Source organism: Arachis stenosperma, chromosome 10, assembly GCF_014773155.1.
Source record: "Arachis stenosperma cultivar V10309 chromosome 10, arast.V10309.gnm1.PFL2, whole genome shotgun sequence".
Taxonomy (NCBI): domain Eukaryota; kingdom Viridiplantae; phylum Streptophyta; class Magnoliopsida; order Fabales; family Fabaceae; genus Arachis; species Arachis stenosperma.
Window position 1 is genome coordinate 46,378,319 of NC_080386.1, and position 7,360 is coordinate 46,385,678.

At 41.9% G+C, this 7,360-nt stretch overlaps 1 non-coding gene across 1 annotated transcript; it reads right to left on the reverse strand.

Annotated features, from left to right (window-relative positions):
- Positions 1 to 575: 575 nt before the first annotated feature.
- Positions 576 to 683, reverse strand: LOC130958657 (small nucleolar RNA R71). Its single transcript, XR_009077768.1, has one exon. It is a non-coding gene; the product is annotated as a small nucleolar RNA R71 (small nucleolar RNA).
- Positions 684 to 7,360: the final 6,677 nt, after the last annotated feature.

The following is a 7,360-nucleotide window of genomic DNA, read 5'->3' on the forward strand; positions in this document are numbered from 1 at the left end:
TACTGTGACATAGAGGATTCCACATTTTCTTGTTCTTTCATATGAGCAGGAACAAAGACAAAGGCATTCTTGTTGAAGCTGACCCTGAACCTGAAAGGACCTTGAAGCGAAAGCTAAGAGAAGCTAAGGCACAATTCTCTGTAGAGGACCTAACCGAATTCTTCAAAGAAGAAGAACACATGGCAGCCGAAAACAACCACAATGCAAGGAAGGTGCTGGGTGACTTTACTGCACCTACTCCCGACTTCTATGGGAGAAGCATCTCTATCCCTGCCATTGGAGCAAACAACTTTGAGCTTAAGCCTCAATTTGTTTCTCTAATGCAACAGAATTGCAAGTTCCATGGACTTCCATTGGAAGATCCTCGTCAGTTCTTAGCTGAATTCTTGCAAATCTGTGACACTGTCAAGACTAATGGGGTTGACCCTGAGGTCTACAGACTTATGCTATTCCCTTTTGCTGTAAGAGACAGAGTTAGGACATGGTTGGACTCACAACCTAAAGAAAGCCTGGACTCATGGGAAAAGCTAGTCAATGCCTTCTTGGCAAAGTTCTTTCCACCTCAAAAATTGAGTAAGCTTAGAGTGGAAGTCCAAACCTTCAGACAGAAGGAAGGAGAATCCCTCTATGAAGCTTGGGAAAGATACAAACAATTGATCAGAAAATGTCCTTCTGACATGCTTTCTGAATGGAGCATCATAGGTATTTTCTATGATGGTCTGTCTGAACTATCCAAGATGTCTTTGGATAGCTCTACTGGAGGATCTCTTCATCTGAAGAAGACGCCTACAGAAGCTCAAGAGCTAATTGAAATGGTTGCAAATAACCAATTCATGTACACTTCTGAAAGGAATCCTGTGAACAATGGGACAAGTCAGAAGAAAGGAGTTCTTGAGATTGATACTCTGAATGCCATTCTGGCTCAGAACAAGATATTGACTCAACAAGTCAATTTGATTTCTCAAAGTCTGTCTGGAATGCAAAATGCACCAAGCAGTACTAAGGATGCTTCATCTGAAGAAGAAGCTTATGATCCTAGGAACCCTTCAATGGAAGAGGTGAATTACATAGGAGAACCCTATGGAAACACCTATAATTCTTCATGGAGAAATCATCCAAATTTCTCATGGAAGAATCAAGAGAAACCTCAACAAGGTTTCAATAACAATAATGGTGGAAGAAACAGGTTTAGCAATGGCAAGCCTTTTCCATCATCTTCTCAGCAACAGACAGAGAATTCTAAGCAGAACCCATCTGACTTAGCAACCATGGTCTCTGATCTAATCAAAACCACTCAAAGTTTCATGACTGAAACAAGATCCTCCATTAAGAATTTGGAGGCACAGGTGGGACAGCTGAGCAAGAAAGTTACTGAACTCCCTCCTAGTACTCTCCCAAGCAATACAGAAGAAAATCCAAAAGGAGAGTGCAAGACCATCAACATGGCCGAATTTGGAGAGGAAGGAGAGGAAGTGAACACCACTGAGGAAGACCTCAGTGGGCGTGCACTGACCTCCAATGAGTTCCCTAATGAGGAACCATAGGAATCTGAGGCTCAAAATGAGACCATAGAGATTCCATTGGACTTACTTCTGCCATTCATGAGCTCTGATGAGTATTCTTCCTCTGAAGAGGATGAGTATGTCACTGAAGAGCAAGTTGCTAAATACCTTGGAGCAATCATGAAGCTAAATGACAAGTTATTTGGAAATGAGACTTGGGAGAACAAACCTCCTTTGCTCACCAAAGAACTGGATGACTTGTCTAGGCAGAAATTACCTCAAAAGAGACAGGACCCTGGGAAGTTCTCAATACCTTGTACCATAGGCACCATGACCTTCAAGAAGGCTCTGTGTGACTTAGGGTCAAGTGTAAATCTCATGCCTCTCTCTGTAATGGAGAAGCTAGGGATCTCTGAGGTACAAGCTGCAAGAATCTCACTAGAGATGGCAGACAATTCAAAGAGACAAGCTTATGGACTTGTAGAGGACGTTCTGGTAAAGATTGAAGACCATTACATCCCTACTGATTTCATAGTCCTAGAGACTGGGAAGTGCATAGATGAATCCATCATCCTTGGCAGACCCTTCCTAGCCACAGCAAAGGCTGTGATTGATGTTGATAGAGATGAACTGATCATTCAAGTGAATGAAGAATCCTTTGTGTTTAAGGCTCAAGGATATCCCTCTGTCACCATGGAGAGGAAGCATGAAGAGCTTCTCTCAAAACAGAGTCAAACAGAGCCCCCACAGTCAAACTCTAAGTTTGGTGTTGGGAGGCCACAACCAAACTCTAAGTTTGGTATTGAACCCCCACATTCAAACTCTAAGTTTGGTGTTGGGAGGTTCCAACATTGCTCTGAGTATCTGTGAGGCTCCATGAGAGCCCTCTGTCAAGCTACTGACATTAAAGAAGCGCTTGTTGGGAGGCAACCCAATGTTATATTTTATCTATTTTCTTTTGTTATTTTTTTTGTAGGTTGATGATCATAAGAAGTCACAAAATCAATTGAAAAAGCAAAAACAGAATGAAAAACAGGAAGAAAAACAGCACACCCTGGAAGAAGAACCTACTGGCGTTTAAACGCCAGTAAGGCTAGCAGGTGGGCGTTTAACGCCCAGTCTGGCACCATTCTGGGCGTTTAACGCCAGAAAGGGGCACCAGACTGGCGTTAAATGCCAGGAAAGGGCAAGAACCTGGCGTTAAACGCCAGAAATGGGCACCATCCCGGCGTTTAACGCCAGAATTGGCTCAAAACGTGTTTTTTCATGCCATTTGGTGCAGGGATGACTTTTCCTTGACACCTCAGGATCTATGGACCCCACAGAATCCCCACCAACCCCACCACCCTCTTTCTTCTTCACCCTTCACCTATCAAATCCCATCTTTCTCTTCACCACTCACATCCATCTTTCATAAAACCCCACCTACCTCACCCTTCAAATTCAAACCACTTTCCCTCCCAAACCCACCCATACATGACCGAACCATGAGCCCCCCCTCTCCTATATAAACCCTTCTTCACCCCTTCATTTTCATACACCCTAAACAATACTTCTTCCCCCTTTGGCCGCAACATAAGCCTCCTACATATCCTCCATTTTCTTCTTCTTCTACTCTCTTCTTTCTTCTTTTGCTCGAGGACGAGCAAACCTTTTAAGTTTGGTGTGGTAAAAGCATTGCTTTTTGTTTTTCCATAACTATTTATGGCATCCAAGGCCGGAGAAACCTCTAGAAAGAGGAAAGGGAAGGCAAAAGCTTCTACCTCCGAGTCATGAGAGATGGAGAGATTCATCTCAAGGGATGCACTTTCCTCCACAAAACTATTGGGAGCAAATCAACACCTCCCGAGGAGAATTGAGTTCCAACATGGGACAACTAAGGGTGGAGCACCAAGAACACTCCATTCTCCTCCATGAAATTAGAGAAGATCAAAGAATCATGAGAGAGGAGCAACAAAGACAAGGAAGAACAAGCCGCCATCACTAAGGTGGACCCGTTCTTTAATTTCCTTGTTCCTTGTTTTTCTGTTTTTCGAAATTTTCATGCTTATGTTTGTCTATGTTTGTGTCTTATGATCATTAGTGTCTTAGTGTCTATGCCTTAAAGTTATGAATGTCCTATGAATCTATCACCTTTCTTAAAAGAAAACTGTTTTTATCACAAAAGAACAAGAAGTACAGGATTTCAAATTCATCTTTAAAACTAGCTTAATTAGTTTGATGTGGCGACAATACTTTTTGTTTTCTGAATGTATGCTTGAACAGTGCATATGTCTTTTGAATTTGTTGTTCATGAATGTTAAAATTGTTGGCTCTTAAAAGAATGATGAAAAAGGAGACATGTTGCTGAGGATCTGAAAAATCATAAAAATGATTCTTGAAGCAAGAAAAAGCAGTGAATACAAAAAAAAACGAAAAAAAAAGAAGAAGGAAAAAAGAGAAAAAGAGAGAAAAAGAGAGAAAAAGAAAGAAATAAAGTGTGATCCAAGGCAAAAAGAGTGTGCTTAAGAACCCTGGACACCTCTAATTGGGGACTCTAGCAAAGCTGAGTCACAATCTAAAAAGGTTCACCCAATTATGTGTCTGTGGCATGTATGTATCCGGTGGTAATACTGGAAGACAGAGTGCTTTGGGCCACGGCCAAGACTCAATAAGTAGCTGTGTTCAAGAATCATCATACTTAACTAGGAGAATCAATAACACTATCTGGATTCTGAGTTCCTAAAGAAGCCAATCATTCTGAATTTCAAAGGATAAAGTAAGATGCCAAAACTGTTCGGAGGCAAAAAGCTACTAGTCCCGCTCATCTAATTTGGAGCTAAGTTTCATTGATAATTTGGAGTCTATAGTATATTCTCTTCTTTTTATCTTATTTGATTTTCAGTTGCTTGGGGACAAGCAACAATTTAAGTTTGGTGTTGTGATGAGCGGATAATTTGTACGCTTTTTGGCATTGTTTTTAGTATGTTTTCAGTAGGATTTAGTTAGTTTTTAGTATATTTTTATTAGTTTTTAATTAAAATTCACTTTTCTGGACTTTACTATGAGTTTTTGTGTTTTTCTGTGATTTCAGGTATTTTCTGGCTGAAATTGAGGGACCTGAGCAAAAATCTGATTCAGAGACTGAAAAGGACTGCAGATGCTGTTGGATTCTGACCTCCCTGCACTCGAAGTGGATTTTCTGGAGCTACAGAAGCCCAATTGGCGCGCTCTCAACGGCGTTGGAAAGTAGACATCCTGGGCTTTCCAGCAATATATGATAGTCCATACTTTGCCCAAGATTTGATGGCCCAAACTGGCGTTCAAATTCACCCTCAGAATTCCCAGCGTTAAACGCCGGAACTGGCACCTAAATGGGAGTTAAACGCCCAAACTGGCATAAAAGCTGGCGTTTAACTCCAAGAAGAGTCTCTACACGAAAAATGCTTCAATGCTCAGCCCAAGCACACACCAAGTGGGCCCAGAAGTGGATTTTTATGTCATTTACTCATCTCTGTACACCCTAGGCTACTAGTTCTCTATAAATAGGACCTTTTACTATTGTATTTGAATCTTCTGATCTTTGGAATCGTTTGATCTTTAGATCTTTTGATCACTTTGGGAGGCTGGCCATTCGGCCATGCCTAGACCTTGTTCTTATGTATTTTCAACGGTGGAGTTTCTACACACCATAGATTAAGGTGTGGAGCTCTGCTGTACCTCGAGTATTAATGCAATTACTATTGTTCTTCTATTCAATTCCGCTTGTTCTTGTTCCAAGATATCACTTGTTCTTCAACTTGATGAATGTGATGATCCGTGACACTCATCATCATTCTCACCTATGAACGTGTGACTGACAACCACCTCCGTTCTACCTTAGATTGGGTGAATATCTCTTGGATTCCTGATACACGATGCATGGTTGATCGCCTGACAACCGAGCGCTCGCCTGACAAACGAGCCAGCCATTCCGTGAGATCAGAGTCTTCGTGGTATAGGCAAGAACTGATGGCAGCATTCAAGAGAATCCGGAAGGTCTAACCTTGTCTGTGGTATTCTGAGTAGGATTCAATGATTGAATGACTGTGACGTGCTTCAAACTCCTGAGGGCGGGGCGTTAGTGACAGACGCAAAAGAATCACTGGATTCTATTCCGGCCTGATTGAGAACCGACAGATGGATAGCCGTGCCGTGACAGGGTGCGTTGAACATTTCCACTGAGAGGATGGGAGGTAGCCACTGACAACGGTGAAACCCTTGCATAAGCTTGCCATGGAAAGGAGTAAGAAGGATTGGATGAAGACAGTAGGAAAGCAGAGAAACGAAAGGGACCAAGCATCTTCATATGCTTATCTGAAGCTCTCACCAATGATATACATAAGTATCTCTATCTTTATCTTTATGTTTTATTCATCATCTATACCCATTTGAGTCTGCCTGACTAAGATTTACAAGGTGACCATAGCTTGCTTCATACCAACAATCTCCGTGGGATCGACCCTTACTCGCGTAAGGTTTATTACTTGGACGACCCAGTGCACTTGCTGGTTAGTTGTGCGAAGTTGTAGTGATCACAATTTCGCACACCACATGCCTCAGCAAGGAATCTTAGAGATTGAGCTGTTTGACGTATGGGGCATAGATTTTATGGGACCCTTCCTGCCTTCATACTCAAATATCTACATCGTTGTGGCAATAGATTACGTGTCTAAATGGGTTGAAGCAATAGCAACACCCACCAATGACACAAAAGTAGTAATGAAGTTCCTCCAAAAGAACATCTTCAGTAGATTTGGTGCCTTTAGGGCACTAATTAGTGATGGAAGAACTCATTTCTGCAATAGATAGCTGGATTCTGTCTGAAGCCGATACGGAGTTCGCCATAAAGTAGTGACATTGTATCATCCCCAAACGAATGGGCAAGCTGAAGTCTCAAATAGAGAACTAAAACGAATCCTTGAGAGGACAGTAAGTGCCTCTAGAAAGGATTGGGCTAGAAAGCTTAATGATGCTCTATCGGCATACAGAACAGCTTTCAAAACCCCCATTGGAACTTCACCATATCAATTAGTATATGGGAAGTCCTGTCATTTGCTAGTGGAACTAGAACACAAAGCCTATTGAGCTACTATTTTCCTCAACTTTGATGCTAAAGCAGAGGGGAGAAATGGCTACTCCAACTAAATGAGTTGGTTGAATTCTGCTTAGAAGTATTTGAAAATGCAAAAATCTATAAGGAAAAGGCAAAGAGGTGGCATGACAGGAAGTTTTCCTCTAGAGTCTTTGAACCAGAACAGAAAGTCTTGCTCTTGAATTCAAGACTAAGACTGTTTCCTGGGAAACTTAAATCTTGTTGGATGGGACCGTTTGTGATTACCAAGGTATCACCTTACGGACACATAAAACTTCAAGGGAAAGAAACCAGGTTCACTGTCAATGGACAGAGGGTTAAGCATTACCTTGAAGGAGATATAGAGCCAGGAAGCTCAACACTGCTACTAAGTTAAGTGCAGTGACGTCAAGCTAGTGACGATAAAAGAGCACTTATTGGGAGGCTACCCAATTTACTCAACTATATTTATTTTGTTTTTTTTCTTTTAGTTCTTAGAGTCATGATCATGGTGCATCAATCAAGAGACAGAATTCACAGCAGTAAAAACAGAACACTCTGGAAAGAGTCTCAAAGTTGAACGCCACTCAGGGTATCCTTGCTAGGCGTTCAACCCCTCAAGAGGGGAGCATTGCTGGCACTGAACACCAGCCAGGGAGTTCAAACGCCAATGTAGAGAAGCAAGGAATTTGAATTTCCTAGCCTTTCAGGACTAGTAGGTCCCACGAAAGCTCCACTCACCCCACCTTCTTCTTCCCTATTGATC